At 38.2% G+C, this 17,488-nt stretch overlaps 1 long non-coding RNA gene across 1 annotated transcript; it reads left to right on the forward strand.

Moving 5' to 3' along the window:
- The first annotated feature begins 5,299 nt into the window (after positions 1 to 5,299).
- On the forward strand, positions 5,300 to 16,670 carry LOC116183811 (uncharacterized). Its single transcript, XR_004148507.2, has 2 exons — positions 5,300 to 5,974; positions 16,522 to 16,670. It is a non-coding gene; the product is annotated as an uncharacterized LOC116183811 (long non-coding RNA).
- Positions 16,671 to 17,488: the final 818 nt, after the last annotated feature.

Raw genomic sequence — 17,488 nt, forward strand, 5'->3', positions numbered from 1 at the left:
GGTTGGCCCTGGCGCACCGGGGCGAGGGGCGGCGGGGCCAGGGAGGAGGAGGGAGGGTGGGGGCGGCCCCCCCCGCCGCTGATGCCGCCTCCGCCGGGCCAATCCCCGGGCCCGGGGGCGAGGAGCTGCGGGCCGGGGCGGCGGAGCGGGGGCAGCCCCAGCGCTCCGGCTGCGGGGGCACTGCGGGGGGGACGGCATCTCTGCAGCGCGGGGCTTCCCCGCTCCCTAAAGCGCAGCGGGGAAAGCAGCTAAATGAATTAGCGGCCAGCTGCTGTGAGAGACGCATGTCACCGCCGCCGCTGCGGCAGCGAGCGCTGCGGCAGCACCGCACCTCGGCTGCCTGCGCCAGCCGAAGCGCGGGGCTTGACAATAATTTCTGAAAGATAGAAGCGTGAGATACCCAGCAGGGTGGGCAAGCGGGGAGGCCACGGAAGGGTGAGTGGGTGGCAGGGGCACCCGCAGCATGACAAGGGAAGGGTGTGCATATACGTCCCGAAAGTGCAAGAGTCTTTGCCGTTTCCTCTTTGCTGGCAGAGCTGACAGTGCTGTCTTGTAAAGGCAACGCTGTCAACAGTGTTTATTTCAAGGACCCCTGTGAAAAAAAGCCCCCGTGAGTCCGTACTCTAGAAGAGCCAGTGTGAGCTAACCGGGAGTGCAACAAGGGTCACTGATAATTCCAAGCAGATACTTAAATGGTCGGGGTTAAAGGGGCTGTGCATGGGTATACTTTCGTCATTGGACTATTTCTATGTGTGGTTTGAAGGAGGAGAATACTGGTGTGAATTTCTGAAGGATTTACATGGCTTAGGTCGGAGGGGGTTGATTTAAAAGTGAATGGTGCATGTTGCACTTATTCATCATGTGACACAGGTAGTTCTGAATCATAGTCATCCAGCGGGTGTAAATGCTGGTGTAATGAATAGCAGTTTTAAAGACAACCTGTAAGGAGAGAGATATATTTTAAGGGAATTTTAAATGTCTGCCTCCTTTTAAAAACCTTTTACATTAGTAGCCAAGACAGATACTTTTCTTGGAGGTTATACAAAGCAATAATTGAAAATTTGTTGGAAAAAGCTACTGTTGCTGTGTATAACACAACTCTTTTGTGCTTTTTTTTTTTAACCTTGGAGTGTCAAGTCTGAGCAGATACCATTGAAAGCCTCTGAACCACAAGTTTGTAGTTTTTGGATCATAGCAAAGGAAGGTTTGATTCATTTTTAAAATTAGCACCAGGCCTCATTGCTCTGTGCCCTTTGAATGTGTGAAACAAACAATTTGCGAATACAAATTTGCCCAAATGTACATTGCTAAAGTATCAAACCTCCTATTAATTAATCTTTGCTTATAAGTAAGCCAAACTACCCTTTGATGCTTTTTTTTTTTCTCCATGGTAGCATGCTCATGACCTCCACTGGGGGTGTGAGCGAACCTTTTGTTGTTTGTGGTTTTTGTCTGTACTGTTTCTATACAATCAAGGTCCTGTGAAAAGGAGGAAGAGGCAGCAGGAGGTAGAAACAAGCTGGGCTATTTTGGACCAATGTCCCATTAAAATGTTCTCCCTCTCCTTAACTCACTCCAAACTTCTATTCAGGCATACACTTTGTATCAGTCTTTAACCTGCACTAAAACCTGTAGGACACTGATACTTTGACATTGTTGGGAAAGAATTGAAGAATCAACCAGGGATGGCTAATATTTCTTGCCTTATTTTATTGCAGAACAGCAGGAATTCAAAGTCTTTAAAGCTCTGGTACTTTGACTCTTTTATGCAGCTGAGATGATGAAATAAAAATGTGTTTGGTAAAGGAATTCAAATTAGCACTGGGTCACATAATTCCCCTGTTCTGAATATGGCCAATCAATGGCATCTCTAAGGCATCTAGAGGCAAGAGCTATGCAATTTCTGCTCATGCAGAATAATATTCCTAGCGTGGAAATTTCTGCTAATTAAAGCTCTTGCCAAGTAGAGTCTTTTTTCTTTTTTCTTTTTTTTCTTTTCTTCTTCCCTTCTTAAATAGCTTAAGTCAAAGCTTTGCAAGCCAGGACTTGGAGAAAGTCTCCTTATAGTTAGAACAATGCATTCAAGATTTTAAACTGCAGATCTAAGTTTTCTACTAAAATCATTGTGATATAAATGGTTTTACATATCCTTAATAACAGCTTATATGTGAAAAAGAAACCAAATGTTTTCTTATGGAATTAGTGATATCTTCACAAAGGAACTATTGTGACCTGTGCTTGTGTTTTGTTGTAGGAAATACACAGGAAATATACAAAAGGAGATATAGAGCACCAGGAGTAGGATCTATTCTTCTTGTTCTATGGTAAAATAAATTACTAACTCCCTTTAGGATTATATCTATGTATATTAAAATAATTTTGCCTGAGTCTTTTATTTTTAATAATAAAGTCAGTATCAGGGATAATAAAGCTTAAAACTCCAGGGAAGTTAATGAAACATGAATTATTATTGAATTTGGGCTTCAGTCCAAATTTCTAGTTACTACTTATTGTAGGGCAGCTCATTCATTTTTCACTCAGAAAAATACCTTGCTATGTGTAATGCTACACAATTAACTAAGACCGTTCCTTAACTATATAACTTATTAATTAGAAGTTAGCAGAGTGAAATGCAGTGGTCTGCAGGTTCTCATTGAGTTTGGTAGCAGAACTCTACAAAGACTTTTCACATTCCTTCCAAAATCACATAGTGTGACAAGGATGTTATATGGTCAGTGATGTATGGTTAGTAAAATGGGCTTTTGTATTTAGTTCAGTTTTCCTAAACAATAGTGAAATTATTTTAATACCCCAGAAAGAACAAAGACATAATGGTGTTTAGGTATTAGAGGAAGCAGAATGCTCAGAGCTGATCCAGAGTTCTGGAAGGCTCTTAATGTTGAGAGAAGAGTTTGGTATATCAGGCAGGGAAAGCTTTGCTTATTGTGGGCAGGGAAAGCTTTTCCTCTTAAGAAGCAGTTCTAATTCTCTCAGTCCATTTCATCAGCTCAAGAACAATTTCTCACCTTGGATTTCCATTCTGGATCCATGATCTCACATATACCAGTCTGTCACAAGAATAAACTTTCCCCCTGACAGTCTCCCCATCCTTCATCCTTAGTGACAAAAGTTTATTTTGTCTATCTTCCTAAGAAGCAAAAATTACTTCCATTCTCATCGCAACACACTATCAATGATCATCATTACAGAAACTAAGGAATTATGATGCACAGATGAAGTGTAATTTGTCCCACCCTACTGTAGATTTCCAAAATTTCTCATATGCTCTGTGATCTAGTGGTGTCTGTGGCTTTTCATTGGCTACAAGAAATCTCTTTCAACTGGCTAGATGTTCAGAAGATGAATTTCACTTCCCGAGGGTAGACTTCCCATTCCAGTTTCCCTGTTCAGCCCCAGGATTGGCATTTTGGAAGTCTGGGATTAGTTTCAGTTTCTCTTTACACAATTGGCCTGTACCAAGCATTGGCATATTTATAATTGCTTATCCCCATCAGTAATGGAAATGTTGTATCTATTGCTTTTCTTGTTTTATCCCACTGACAATTCAGGATCTTTTCTTCCGTATTGGAAGACTTTCAGAACATGTATTTTTGACAGGTCTCAGGAGTCAAAGATGTGTGTTTCTATCTTGAGGTCCAACATTTATGCTTGTAATGAGGATGCTATGGATTATCAGACATTTTCCATTCTGCTGCTACCCAGAAGTCGCCAGCTTCTGTGGGACGATTTTCTCCATGCATAGGTTACCAAGTACAAAGGTATCACCTGGTATTTGCAGAAATAGTAATTCTGTGATGTTACCACATACTTACGATGTTTTGGTTTGTTGGATTTGTTTGTTTGTTTGTTTGTTTTTTTTGTTTTTGTTACAGCAGGGACTTTCAACTTTTCAATGGCCCATGCACCACCATGTAGAGACATTTAGGAAAAAGATTTTTTTTCCTATTAAGAGAAGAAACTTTTCCAGTGGAAATTCTAGTGTTAACTCATGTCTGTTGAAAAACTGGTTCATCCAGGTTGGTTATTCTGCCTTTGAGCTCACCTGAACTGCAGTAGCTCTTGTTACTGTATGAGATCTCTTCTTACTGTGAGAGGACCACCACAAGTGCCTGGCCGTTGTGCTGCCTGGGATACCTTATGTCCATGGGAGAGGGAAGTTACAGACCGTGCAGAAGACTGAGAGCAGAAGGTAACCAGACCATTCAGATTGTGGCTGAAGCAAAAGTAGACGACTAAGGGAGGAAGAGGGGTGATGGTTCTGGTGGTTAAATCCATTTAGTGTTCAAAACCAATTTTAAGGAAATTATTCGAGCATCTCTAGGCACTTTAAGTTCCAGCCTGCAATGCCTAAGGCTTTGAATTCACAATCCTTTTAGCCAGTTTGTTTTCTAGGCAGCAAGGACTCTCACTGAGGTCAGCGTTCAATGCATGTTCAGAGTTCTGCCCGATGCACTCTGGCAGGATCCATAAATTGATGAGACACTCTAAACACTAGTGCTTGTCAAGAGAACAAGTGGGAATGGGCTATGGAATAACAGACCCGGCGAGGCGGCAGCGTGCCCTTGTATCCCCCGCAGCAGCGCTGGCATGGCCCGCCACCATCTGCATCTTCACACTCCTGTTTACAGTGGAGTTGGAAGGCCGTGGAGAGAGGCCGACGGGAAGGCAGCAGCAGCTGGGAGCCATCGGTGACCACAGCTGGTTTTGCAAGGATCTTCTTGCAGATGGAGCTGGGATGTGTCCGGGAATGTCGGGGTCCCAGTGCTGCTGCAGACAGAGGAGGATGTGCAGCGCCGATGGTGCGGGGGCCGCGCACACAGTGAGCCGGGTGCGGTGTCACGGACACGGGGACCAGCCGGGGACAGGCGTGTCCCCAAGGCAGTGCCAGCCCCTGGGACCCTGTCCTGCCCGTGGGGCGCGTTCCCAGCCAACAGCGCCGCCGGGAGGCCTCGGTGTCTCCAGCCTGAGCAGTCCCGACCTTCCCAGCCTTGGCTGAGCCTGGCCCATTCAGCCCCGGGTGCTCACAGCGCTCCCCGCAGCTAAAGCAGCTGTACTGGGGATCCGTGCTTTCACAGCAGAGAACTCACAAGAACAATATTTTCACTAATTTCAGTGTTATTTTAATGTCAAATTTGTTGGGTTTTGTTGCTTTGCAGATTTAAATTCAGCTCATTTTTGTTTTGAACCACAGTATGGTTTTTTTTGTTTTTTTTTTTTTTTTTTTTTTTTTTTTTTGTTTTTTTTTTTTTTTTTTTGTTTTTTTTTTTTTTTTTTTTTTTTTTTCCCCAAGAATAAGTTATTTACATGCTATTCCCATAAGGGGCAACCTTGCAATAATGAAGAAAAGCAACTGTGAGTGTAGTAAAGCCTGACTCAGATCAGTGGTGTCCCTTCCACAGGTGTAACTGAATATGGGTTTAGGTTTGGAAAGTATGAAGTACTGTGGGGCAGAAGATGCTGCACATATTTATGTGGAGGTGAACCTGCCCAGAAATAGTGAAGAGTGAAATGATTGCCTGGAGAACCCTAGTTCCTAAAAATCCTGTAGTTTTAGAAATGGAAAGGATTCTACTAATATAAAGGAATTTAATACTACATGACAGCTCTATTGTGACATTTACTCCTTGTAAAACCTTACCAAGCATCTGCTTTTGACCCAGATACACTAAATCTATATTAAATTTTAAACTCTTCCTAGTCTATGTGAGATGCCAAAACATTTCCATAACTGGTTCTACTTGTCTACAAGGTCTTTGTTCCACCATCAGACACATGGGAATGTGTGCCCTTGCTATTGCAGTTGTGTAGATCCGTGCTGTCATTTTCCCGTCAACCCTCCTAATACTGTAAGCTGTAGATTTTTTGGTGTATTCTTTCCCTGGGCAGGTGTTCAGAATGAGAAGATGTCTTCTTCAGGACAGAGGACAAGCGTTGGCAGGTTTCCAGTTTCCAGGTGCGTATTTTTTTTTTTTTTTTTTTTTAAAGCCAAAAATCTTCTGCAGCAAACACATAGATCCAGGCAAAAGAGTAAATGCTGCACATGTTATTTTGATCATTATTCCAACATCCCCCTTAGATTTTTTTTCATGTATCAGACTATTTTTACAGGACTACAGGATGCTTTTGTGGTGTTGCTCTAAGTGGCCATGATGGTTGGAATCAAGGAAAGATCTGAGGCTAAAGGTAGTGGTAGTGTTTTGTATTAGATAACTAGCATAGGCAGACTGAAAGGTGTATTTTTTATTTTTTCACCCATATTTATGGGTCTAATGAGAGCTATTTTCTCTGTCTGCCTTGCTTCTGAATCCATAAAGTCTCTTCTTTTGTTTCTCTTGTAAGCAGTTACTTTCCTCTTCAGGTAATTCAACAATGCAGAATTTATTTCTCCATCTATATCCATTTTTTCGTATTTCCTTGATCTACCTGTCTCTTAGTTCTTATATTCAGCATTTTTGAGGGGAGAGACCAACACCTCTCACCTTTTTCTGAGAAAATCCCATTCTGTCCTGCAGCCTCCAGAAGAAATGTGCATGTGTGGATGAGTGCAGAACACTACTTCTTGAGGGTTGCACCACTTGAAAGAGTTATTTAGGTTATCATCTCATATTATATTCAATATGCTCAAAAAAAACCCAACAACCAACACAGAAAGTATACCAGAGCTTAAATGTGGGGTTTTTATTCTGATTTCCGTGGACATAAATCCTGATGGTAAACAGAATTCACACATTGTGTGAAACTGACTCCACAGAGAAGTGCTGTGTGTTTGGGTCCATGTAGGTATTTTGTTTGTTGTAAAAGAATGCTAAGGAGATGTTTTCTGCTTTTCTGTTATACTAAGTTGCGGACCAAAATTTAATATCAGTATATTAACTTTGGAGTTGCACCCAAGATAAGTTTGGCCCCGTCAGTTGTTAAATTCTTGCTATGATTGATCTCAGCTTGCTTAGAAAGGGAGCATGCCAGATTACTAACCACAGAAAGCATCAACTGAAACTCCACCAAAATTCTCATTCCCTGTAAATTGAAAAATGAAGCTTTGAAATAAGATGCTTTGTTCATCAATCTCACACTAATTTTTCATTAATATTATATAACTCTCAAACTATTAGGAAGATGATAATTAAGACAGTTTGAAGTATCTGTGTGGAGAAAAATAAGAATATCATTCTAAGTAAGTTACAGTGCTAGTTCTTGGCATTTTGTGGCATCTAATCTATGATAGTCTCAGTTGTAAATTTCATTGCCTTTCACCCTCATATATCATAGATGTACACAGATATAAATAAAATGAGGCCGATTCTTGACAGATTTCTTATATGAATCTAAAACCATCTATCACAGAATCATAGGATATTTTGGGTTGAACACACCTTTAAGTTCCTATCTGTAGGAAGGAAATAATAGGAACACTTGTCCAGCTCTTCCTTCCAAACTCTATGCAGAGGGAGTTTTTTCCACAGGAAGAAGAAATACCAGAAATTCCATAAGACTCAGAACTGATTTATAGCAAATTAATGAAAAAAAGCTTGTAGATAAATATTGGAGCAGAAGTATCATGATACTAACACTAGATTTTTTTTTTTCAATACTGAGAGGTATAATTGTATATGACTTCAATACATTTCTTCTCTGAAAAGTTATTTTTCTAATGTAACTTTTAGTTTATCAGGACATTGGGGGAAAAAAGGAACAGATACTTAAAAATCTGCCATCAGTAATTAGTGGGTGAGTCAATACTGGATTAAAAGGATGCTGATGTAATGGCATGCTAATTCATTCATTCATCTATAATGGCATTGTACATTCATGCTTTTTTACATGCTAGTGATTTCCACATCAAATATCTATTTCCACTTTGTATACCAGCACCAGTAAATTTCTGTAAGCTAACAGTACTGAATTCCTGGTGGGGATAGGTAGGGCATAATTTATTAACTCATGCTAATATGATATTAGTCATATCAATATGATTTTCAAATAGCCATAATGTGTCATATCCTAACAAGTATAGGCATATAACCCATAATATGTTTTAAATTTTTTTTATCTCTAATATTCAAAAATAAGAAATGAAGGGAACAAGTTTGTGACAGCAGCTCTCTGGCCACAGAGGGCAAAACACAACTTTCTCAGCCCTTTCTAGGGAAGGCTGTGAGAAGATCAGAGTAAAGAATGATAAACAATTATTGTCCTCACTTCCTACACCCGTTGTTGTGAACATGTAGAATGTGTTATGGAGATTTGTTTGCCAAAGGGTGGTTTCTTAATTAATGAATAGTGATACTGTTTAGATTAGAGGATCAATTAGGTCCAAGTATACCATAACTGTCTGTAAAAAGCAATGGATTTCTTAATAATTAAAATAATAAAAAAAATTGATCAACCTTCTATAAATCATAGAATCAATACTAATTATTACCAGTTTGGGATGCCCTGCCATGACACCAGTTATTTAACTTGAAGTTACTAATTTTTAAAGGCAAAGCTAGGATGAAAATACCTCATGCATGAATAATGTTCATCATTTTTTGTGGTATTTTGGTCCTATATTCCAAATTTTATTAGGTTCATAAGAACATAATGCCTGTGAAATTTCATAAATACAATGTTTTCAGGAGCAGCATGGCATAGCTGTGTCAAATCTGCTAATTTCCTGTCACTGAGGTTTATGGAACCTTTTCCCTGAAAGACCCTGAAGCTCTAGAAGAGATGTGTGGTCTTAGAGGCTGGAGCTTTTCATGGGCATGAAAGATAAACTTCTGTGATTAAGGGTGAGGTAAAATTGAACTTTCTGTGGGACAGGAGCATGGAATGGATAACCTGGTGTTCTGCCCAGCCCTATTTCTTCTGTATTTAATTTCTGAAAATGGACAAATTTAGTCTTATCCAGCCTTGGATTTATAAAGCAAAAGGGTGATACATACCAGTCTGGCAAGTGAACCCTGACAAAGCTGTTTGCAAAGAGTGAATTTATAAAGTAAATTCTTGTTTCAGTGTTTCTTACTGTAATAAGATGGTAGCAGTAGCAATTACAGACACTTCATGTGTGGTGTGATTGTGCCCAACAGAATCACATCAAGTACTTTGTAAACTCTAGACTTTCAGTAAGATCTGTATCTCCTGATGCAGAGTTATCACTGTGTTACTGTAAGAAAGATGTGAGCAGTTCTGCTGATCAAATAAAATGTTAAATCTGATTTTAGATCTTCATATGGCTTGATCTTTCACCATGACCTTCTCCAGAAGGATTCTGAAGAACAAATTACTTGCATGAAAAGAAGGGATCTCAAAACTACTAAATTTATTAACAGTTCTACAGTAAATTAAATACCTTGTTTAAAATATTATGTAAGTAATTTCTGATTGTGAGTGACAGTCTTATGGACCCTTTCCTCACATCTTCCCATCAGATAGGTATCAGATTTACCTAATTAGTTCAAAATCAGTTCAATAAAGTATTAGCTGCAGTTGTTCAGCAGCACAACTCCTTCAGGGGATTTCAGGAGATGCAGATTCCTTCAGTGCCATTTCAAACAGTAGAAGGAACTCTTTGCTTAATGAAGGGATACTGAAGCCCTCATCAGCTTTTGCTAGATGCATTTTCAAGGTGTGGCACAGTTTCTTTTGTGAAAAAAAAAAGACCACATATAGTGACTTACTGGTTTTCTCTTTGTTTGTTTTATATAGCAGCTTCCAACAAATAAGAATGTTCCATACCCAGAAAAATACTTTAATTTCTTTATTAATATTTTAAAGTATTTTAAAGACCAATGGAAGACATATTTGAACTCTGTTGCTCAGTATACCATTGTGTGGCATTGGTGAGACAGCACAACCTGCATAGGTTAGAAGATATATTCTAGACCTTTATTATGAGCATCTTAGTGTCTCCCAGAGCCTCCCTAGAGAAACAGACATTAGCTAATAAAGTATCAAGATGGGCAAGGATGACTGCAACATGCTTCTGGCTTCACCAAGGTCTAACCTCTGTGGTTTTGCTCAGTGAGACAGATGTAAAGCAGTGAGGCAATATATTCTGAAATTGGAAAGGGCTGCAGCAGGCAGTAAAAGTTTGTAGTCAAACAAAGCTCTAAGTTTCTACTTTGTGTTTTTGGTGGGTCAGGCTCCTTCCACAGGAGCTGAAAGCAGCCATGGTGCCACAATGTCCCAGAGCTGGGAGTCAGAGATGTAGTAAAGTGGCTCAGCAGGGTTCTCTGGAGCAGAGGCAGCTTCCAGCAGCCCTATCTTTAGTGAGGAGTGTCAAGTTTTATGAGCATTGTTACATTTTTATAGTTTAATGGCTTTTACTATTAAAATATAACAAAGCATGTTAAAAATTTGCCGTGGCTCAATTCCACAATCAGTAGCAATTCCTTGCTATCTGCAGCATGGGCTCCTAGGAAATATTGAATAACAAAGACTATCTTAATACAACTTTCTTATCCACTTTCATCATCCTGGCACCTTTCTAGTTAAGCACAGTTTTGATTTGAGACATATTTTATTCAGCTTCAAAGCTCCCAGCACAGTGTCTGGACTGGAATGGACACTTATGGGTTGACTTCTTCAGGAAAAGAAGATAGTTTGTATAGAAAAGAAGGTAGTTGGTATAAATACTGCAGATGAGAGATCTGATTAGATCAGTTCTGAGAGATCTGAGATTAGAAAATGTGTTTTGAATGACACTGTCATAGAAATTAAGGAGCACTGGATTAAAGAGTAGGGTGAAGAGTTGCAGTAAAGAAGCAGTAAAGAAAAGAATGCAGTAAAAAAAGCAACTATGACTAGTTGCCAACACTGAAAGTTTGACAGAATGGAGAATGGCATATTAGTTTTAAAATGCAGTGCTGGTATATTCAGGTGTAAGAACACAAAGGTAGATGCAGACTGCAGTGCAAATGAAATTTAGTGGGGCAGCAGAATTTGCTCTGTCTGCAGGCCCTGAGATCTATAAATCACTAAATCACCAGCTTTTGTTAGATGGAGATGGGCAGTGCTCCCAGGGATGGCAGTGTTGCAGAGAACATGGTACTCCACTATCCACAGCTGACAGGGACTTCAACAATGAAACTAGACTGGGAAACAAGTACTTCAAGGGCAGTGGGAAATACTATGAAGAATGGAAATCAGTACCTTAGGGTAGATGAGGGGCAGCACTGACTTTCATATTTGTGGATGTAAGATAGAGTGTTCTATGAGGATGTTTGTTTGAATCTCTTTCTGCATGAAAAAGCTCGTAAGTATGGTAATTCAGTTCAAATCTCATGTAGGAATTTTAAATGCCTTTTATTTCTATTAAACTAAAATCTGCAGGGCAACTTATATTTAGTGGAGCATCTATGTACTTATATTGCTTATTTAATGGTATTTAGATAACTTAATATGTAGATATTTCTGTACCTAATGACATTTTCAGAAGGAGGTGGTACCTATATTAGGAATTTTAGAAAATCTTACTAGGCACTAATCAAAATGGTTTAATGCCTAAATATGATATAATTGAGTTCCTTGTGAACTTTAGGATCAAAGAGCTTTGGAAAAGGAAAGTATTTTATTATTATTTACTGCCTTCACTTAATTTGCTCATCTGTTTTATAAGTTCTTGAAAGCCACTTCAGGGTTATGGCAACATGACCCAGATCTGGAATAAATCCTCTGATGATGATGCATTCAGAAGGGATGTATTTACCACAAGGCATTCCAATGTTTGTCAGTGTCCCTTGTCCCCAAAGATGTTTTGTTACTACATTCATCTTCCTGCTAACAGTCTGCATTTAATATCACTCACACTCATGATTCAGAGAACACAAGTTCATCATGGGGTTTTTTAACACTGACAAAGAAACTCCACTCATTCTTTTCTCCTTAGTCCCAGAGAAGAAATAAGGATTCTAGAGAGCTATCCTGAAGGGAGTGGTAAGTTCAGTGGTTCTGCTTCATTACCCAAAGTTGCAGGAACTGTTACAGCAGAAAATACTTATAATGAATATCACTGAAAATATATTGAGATGATTGTTAAATAACCCCTGCTTTGTTGCAGTGAAAAGTGGTTCAACAGTACAATGAGCATAGAAAATGCTTATAGTGACAGGGCATATGGCCTTTTTAAGGTTCTAGAATGGTAGTTGACCTTTCATGAGAAGGCATGTAATCACAAGTGACAATGAGGCCAGATGGAAGATTTTAAAAGCTACCACCATAGGAAGAAAGGAGAAAAACCAATTATGCAGCAGGTTTCTCAAAGGAAGGTGTCCCTGCTTGATGGGAAGGAGGAGAAAGAAGCCTTTTATTCCAGAGCAAAGAGGAATAGCAGCTGGGGTAAGGGGAGGTAGAAAGCATTGAGGTAGAGAATGCCATGGGATTGAATGATGAAAGGAATGATACAACATGATATTGATGCAATACAGAGAGAGAAGCTGCTTAGAATGAATATAATAATTTCCTTTATCTGTAAAGGTGGAAAAAGTATTTTTTCTATGATGCCAGAAGTGAAGTGGAAGAAATGTTATGGTACTAATTTTACAGACCTGTTGAAACTGGTCACCTTAGTTGAGAGTGAATAACTTGGAAGGGTTGTCTGCTAAGAGTGGCATTTGTGTTGAGCCTCCAACTCTCCTTCAAAAGATTTCAGAGTCCAATTAAAATACCTGAATTATTTGAGTGAAGAGATTTGAAGTTCCATTGAGATCTAGTTCTCCAAATTTCTTTCCAACTTTTACACCATATATTCTCTCCAACTTTTTCACCATATTTTGTTTCACCTTTTCCATCAGAATCTTCATGGAAGCCTCAGTTAGATCTGGGTAAAGTTTTATGCCAAGATGAATTAATCTAATGCTTCTGCCTATTTTCAGCATGAACATTGCATACATCCACATTTTATCTTTTCCTTCCCTATAACTAGCGTAGAATTTTCCATGCAATATAATTTACTCTTATGCCAATTAAATTGGTGCCGTTTACTTCATGTGCTTAACAGCAAAGGACTAATGTGAGTAAGCATTCATTCCTCTTACTGTTATTGTTACACTGTGCATGTCAAGGAATTATTTTAGTAAGACTGATTTCTGTGGAATCTGGATGTGGCTGCTGGTGACCCTCACAGATTAAAGCTACAGTTAACTGGAAAGATGAGGCATCTGGCTTTTACATGTCCAGCATTATGTGAAATGGATTCACAGATAACTAAGTTCAATGACTGAAACTGGATGCTGTGAATATCCCTAAGGATGGGAAATTACAGCTGCCTAAGCTTAATTAGTTTAGTGCTAGTGACCATTCCACCTCGCCACTCACTGGCTGCACGGCAGTGCTGAAAGGGAAATGGAAGCTGAACAGTGTCAGAGCCATCAGTGTGTCAGGTACTGCCATCTTCCCGTGCCATGCCGTGCAGAACGTGGTGGATGTGTGTTACATCCAGCAGCTGCCTCCCCTGTCCCATGGCAGCAGCTTCCACATCCACAGGTCTTAAAGCTGTGCACTCCCTTAACACACCAGCACTGAATTGCTGAGCTAGCACACAGTGACACAGAATTACTGAGGGTATTCCATTCACTTGTAAAGCAAAACAGTGAATTGTTCTCATTGACTATTTCCCCACTCAGATAGGAAGTGCTTTTTGTGCTGTCTGCAGATGTACAAAATGATTTTCTGTATCGAAAACTGATTCAGTACAAAAAATACTCTGGTACACATATACAAACCTACTTTCATACCTGTAGCATGTATTTTGCATAGAAGTATTTGTTAAAAAATGTCTTTCTGTATGTCTTTCTTTTCATATTCACTTTAAAATGAAATGGAAAAAGCTGCCTTTGTAAGGAATTTTTATTGGCGAAGCGTATCATTTATTTTGGCTCCATAAATCAATGTGCAGTCATGTTGCAAAATATGGGTAGCCCATTTAGAAATATTCCATCAGGATGTATAGAGGTACAGTATATTATACCTGCTGTTTCAAATAAATAGCATTCTCAATTCCTGTTCATCTGTATATAATATATTTTATTGCAATGTGGTGCTTTCCATCAAGCTAGTTAATTTTGTTTCTGCAATTCAAGATGTAATTGATCACTACTGTACTTGCCCCTGGGACAAAGTATCTTTTTATTCAGTGTGTTGTTTCAACTTTTTTCCATTCTTCTAAAAATACTCTATATGGAATATTGTACCCTGTGCAATAAGTTGTATAGATTTCTCTAAATTATTTTTCTATATTCAGCATATGTATATAGTCTGTAATATATACTACATGTTCTTCTGTTCTCTACCTGCACTTTGCTCTGAAAAAAGATGCATTTCAACATAATTTGCATGAAGTTTGTGGATGATTTCAGTTAGCTTAGATCACAAGGCATGCTGCCTAATTTTGTGTCTCGTTTTCATAGAGCTACTCAAATTGAGAGTAATGCAAAGCTAGGTTTTTAATTTCAAGATGTAATTAATTTTATTTATAAATTTTTTCTTTTTGACTTTTAAACTATTGTAAATATTTTATTCATTTGCAAGTTTATTCTGAAAATTCAGTATGTGGCATTAGGGGGTAATCTTATAAAACACCAGGTGATATGCTGGGAGGATCTGAATGAGAACAATTTATGTGCTTAGTGTTCTGTAGACTTAAAATTCTAGCTCTAGCCATCTAAAATAGGTTTTCTAAGAAGTTCCATTGAAATTTTAAACAGGCATGGAAAAAATAGAACAGTGATGGGTTTTGTTACTTTTGAATTCCTATTTGGCCAACTGGTTGAAGTAAAATAACTGAAAAAAATATACATATATGTATAAATATATATAGATAGATAGATATATGTTAAACTTTCCCTGCACAATCTATTTAAATTTGGAAATAATCCAAATTTGTGCTGCTGTACCAAATTGAAGACAAGGGCTTTTTCTTTATAGAGAAAATTAAAAAAAATATTTTAATATTAAGATCATTAATTACTTCAGAAATATGAGTTACCTTATCTTTCTAATACACTTATGCATCACTATTGAAGCCAACAGATAATTTTGAAAATTCCAGAAATATTGTTTAGGTATTAAAATTTAGACTTCATTAAGGCATAACCCATGTGGTTTGGTGTTTGCCTTTTGTTAGGGTTTTTATGAGTTGTGCAATTGAAAAGAATATTCAGAAATCAAGAAGCTACTTGCAAATAGTTACATAGTGTGCAATCAGCTTTGAATTTTAAATGGATAGCATTTATGATTGGGATGATCAGTCATATTTCTGATTCCTGAAATCTGTCTTTTTAAACAGCTGGGACATAATTAGTTCATCATGAATTGCAATAACAGATCTTAAGTAAAAATAAAATCTATTGTTAATAGTAATGAAAACAATGTTATAACTTACATTCTGAACAATTATATTTCCAGTATACTTTCAAGCTAAGGAAAAATGCCTATGCAGTAGAAAAACTTTAATAGTAGTATATGAGCATTAAGATTTTCTAAAAAATGTTCCAGAGTAAGCATAAGTGATTTCCCCTTAGAAAAACCCTAGCAGAATAGCCTGAATGTTTCTTTAAATGTTACTGGTGCAGCTTAGCCAGTAACACCTTCTTCATTGAACCATAGCACTGGAACTTTCTTGCCAGTTGAATTTTACTGTCTGCCTATAAATTGTCTTGTGCTTTAATGCATTGCATACATCCACATTTCTTCTCTGAGGCCGATGAGTGGAAGAATCTGGAAAAGACTTGTTATCAGGTGACTACAAGTGAGTGCTCAGAGCACTAAGCTCTACGTCTGGCGTACTCAAAACCAATGTAGATTTGTTATGTTCTTCCTTCAAATGGTACTGAACTCTCAAATTAGCCCATGGAAGGGTATTCATTAAAGAAATATCACAGTACTTACCCAATACTTTAAGACTCTTCAGGACTATTTTAATTTATTCTCAACAAATTGAACTATGTGCTTGCAGTCCTTGACAGCACTGGAGGTCATCACTCAGCTGAGTGTTTGTGATGAGCTGGGGACTGTATTTGTATTTCTTACTTTGACCTTTGATTTTGTTTTCATAGGTAAGATTCATGGACTACTCTGCTCTTACTTATTGTGGTTTCCTGTCTTTTCATTATGTTTGCAAGGCAAAACTGTAGTAGTCTCTTCAGGATGTGTTCCTGACTGTTCTGGCTGTGATTGGAGAGCTGAGGATTTCTTTTTTTTTTTTTTTTTTCGTCCATTTCTCATCAGGTGGTTCACAGTGTACATAGTGTGCATCCCTAATCCTTGTTGATTGATGTCACCATTTACTAGCAGCACATATATTATATTATTTTCATTATTCAAGGAAAATATGTTGCCAGCAAGAATTAAAGAATTTAAGGTTTGGAAAATAATACTTAGTTTTGTAACAAAATATTTCAGAAATATATCAACTCATTATTGTTTGAATATACCATCATATAGCTTTTCACATACTTCTTTGAGTAATTATTCTTCTGAGATTCTAAAAACCAGAAATTCTGTCTGTCTGTCTTTCAGGTGCTACAGGAATCTTCATCTGTTTATAATATGAATGTTAGAAGTCTGCTTTTATACTCATGTTCTTGGCAGTTATGTATTGTTTGCACCATCAAACATTGCAGATTGTAAGCATGTTTTGCACATTAACAATAAAGGTAGAAGTTATATGTGTTGGAAATTGTTTAAATATTTGGGGGGAAAGAGAGGAATAGATATTGTGGGCATGTAACTGAAGAATGCCAAATACAGAAGGAACTTGCATTTACAGTTCTGGTGTTGACACTGACATTTCTCTTTGGAAAAAGATGTAAAGCTAATGACAACTGGAAATGGCTGGAGAATGAGTGTGAAATCAGAATGAAGAATTAGTCAAGGTGCCTGACAGACTGCAAAGGGAAGTCTGGAATGATAAGTTGCTGGGTCAAGGATTAAGAGTACCTTCATTTTGAAATCACCTTCCTCTTTTTTTTTTTGCAACAAATTTTGGATAATTTGTATATATTTGCTATGCTGTCTTTCTACAGCAGGTCTGCTTCGAGCATTGAATTAGAAAACTATAGATGTGATTATTGATTATCTCAGCAGATATTTTTATACAGGCTAGAATTCAGGATGAGCAGACAAACTGAATTACAGTATTTTCACATATCTGCTGTTCAACTTGCTACTTTAATAATACTTTTGAAATTATTTTTCTGCATGTACTAAGGACAGATATCCATTCACACTGTGAAATTCAGGTGTACAGGTGTACAGACTGTACAAATGGGAACATTGAAGGAAGGATATGCACAGAGGCTCAGATGCACTCAAAATCAGGAGGGCATAGAGCTGTGCATGCACATCCACATCAGAAGCAAATTCACATACTCAAAATGGGAGCCACATGACCACGAGCAATATCGCATGAATACACACATAGATACCTACACACCACGGTTCCCTTCACAGCTGCAGAAAATGACAGAAAGGCCTGGAGCTCTGC

This window comes from Lonchura striata, chromosome 7 (genome assembly GCF_046129695.1).
Source record: "Lonchura striata isolate bLonStr1 chromosome 7, bLonStr1.mat, whole genome shotgun sequence".
In the NCBI taxonomy this organism is placed as follows: domain Eukaryota; kingdom Metazoa; phylum Chordata; class Aves; order Passeriformes; family Estrildidae; genus Lonchura; species Lonchura striata.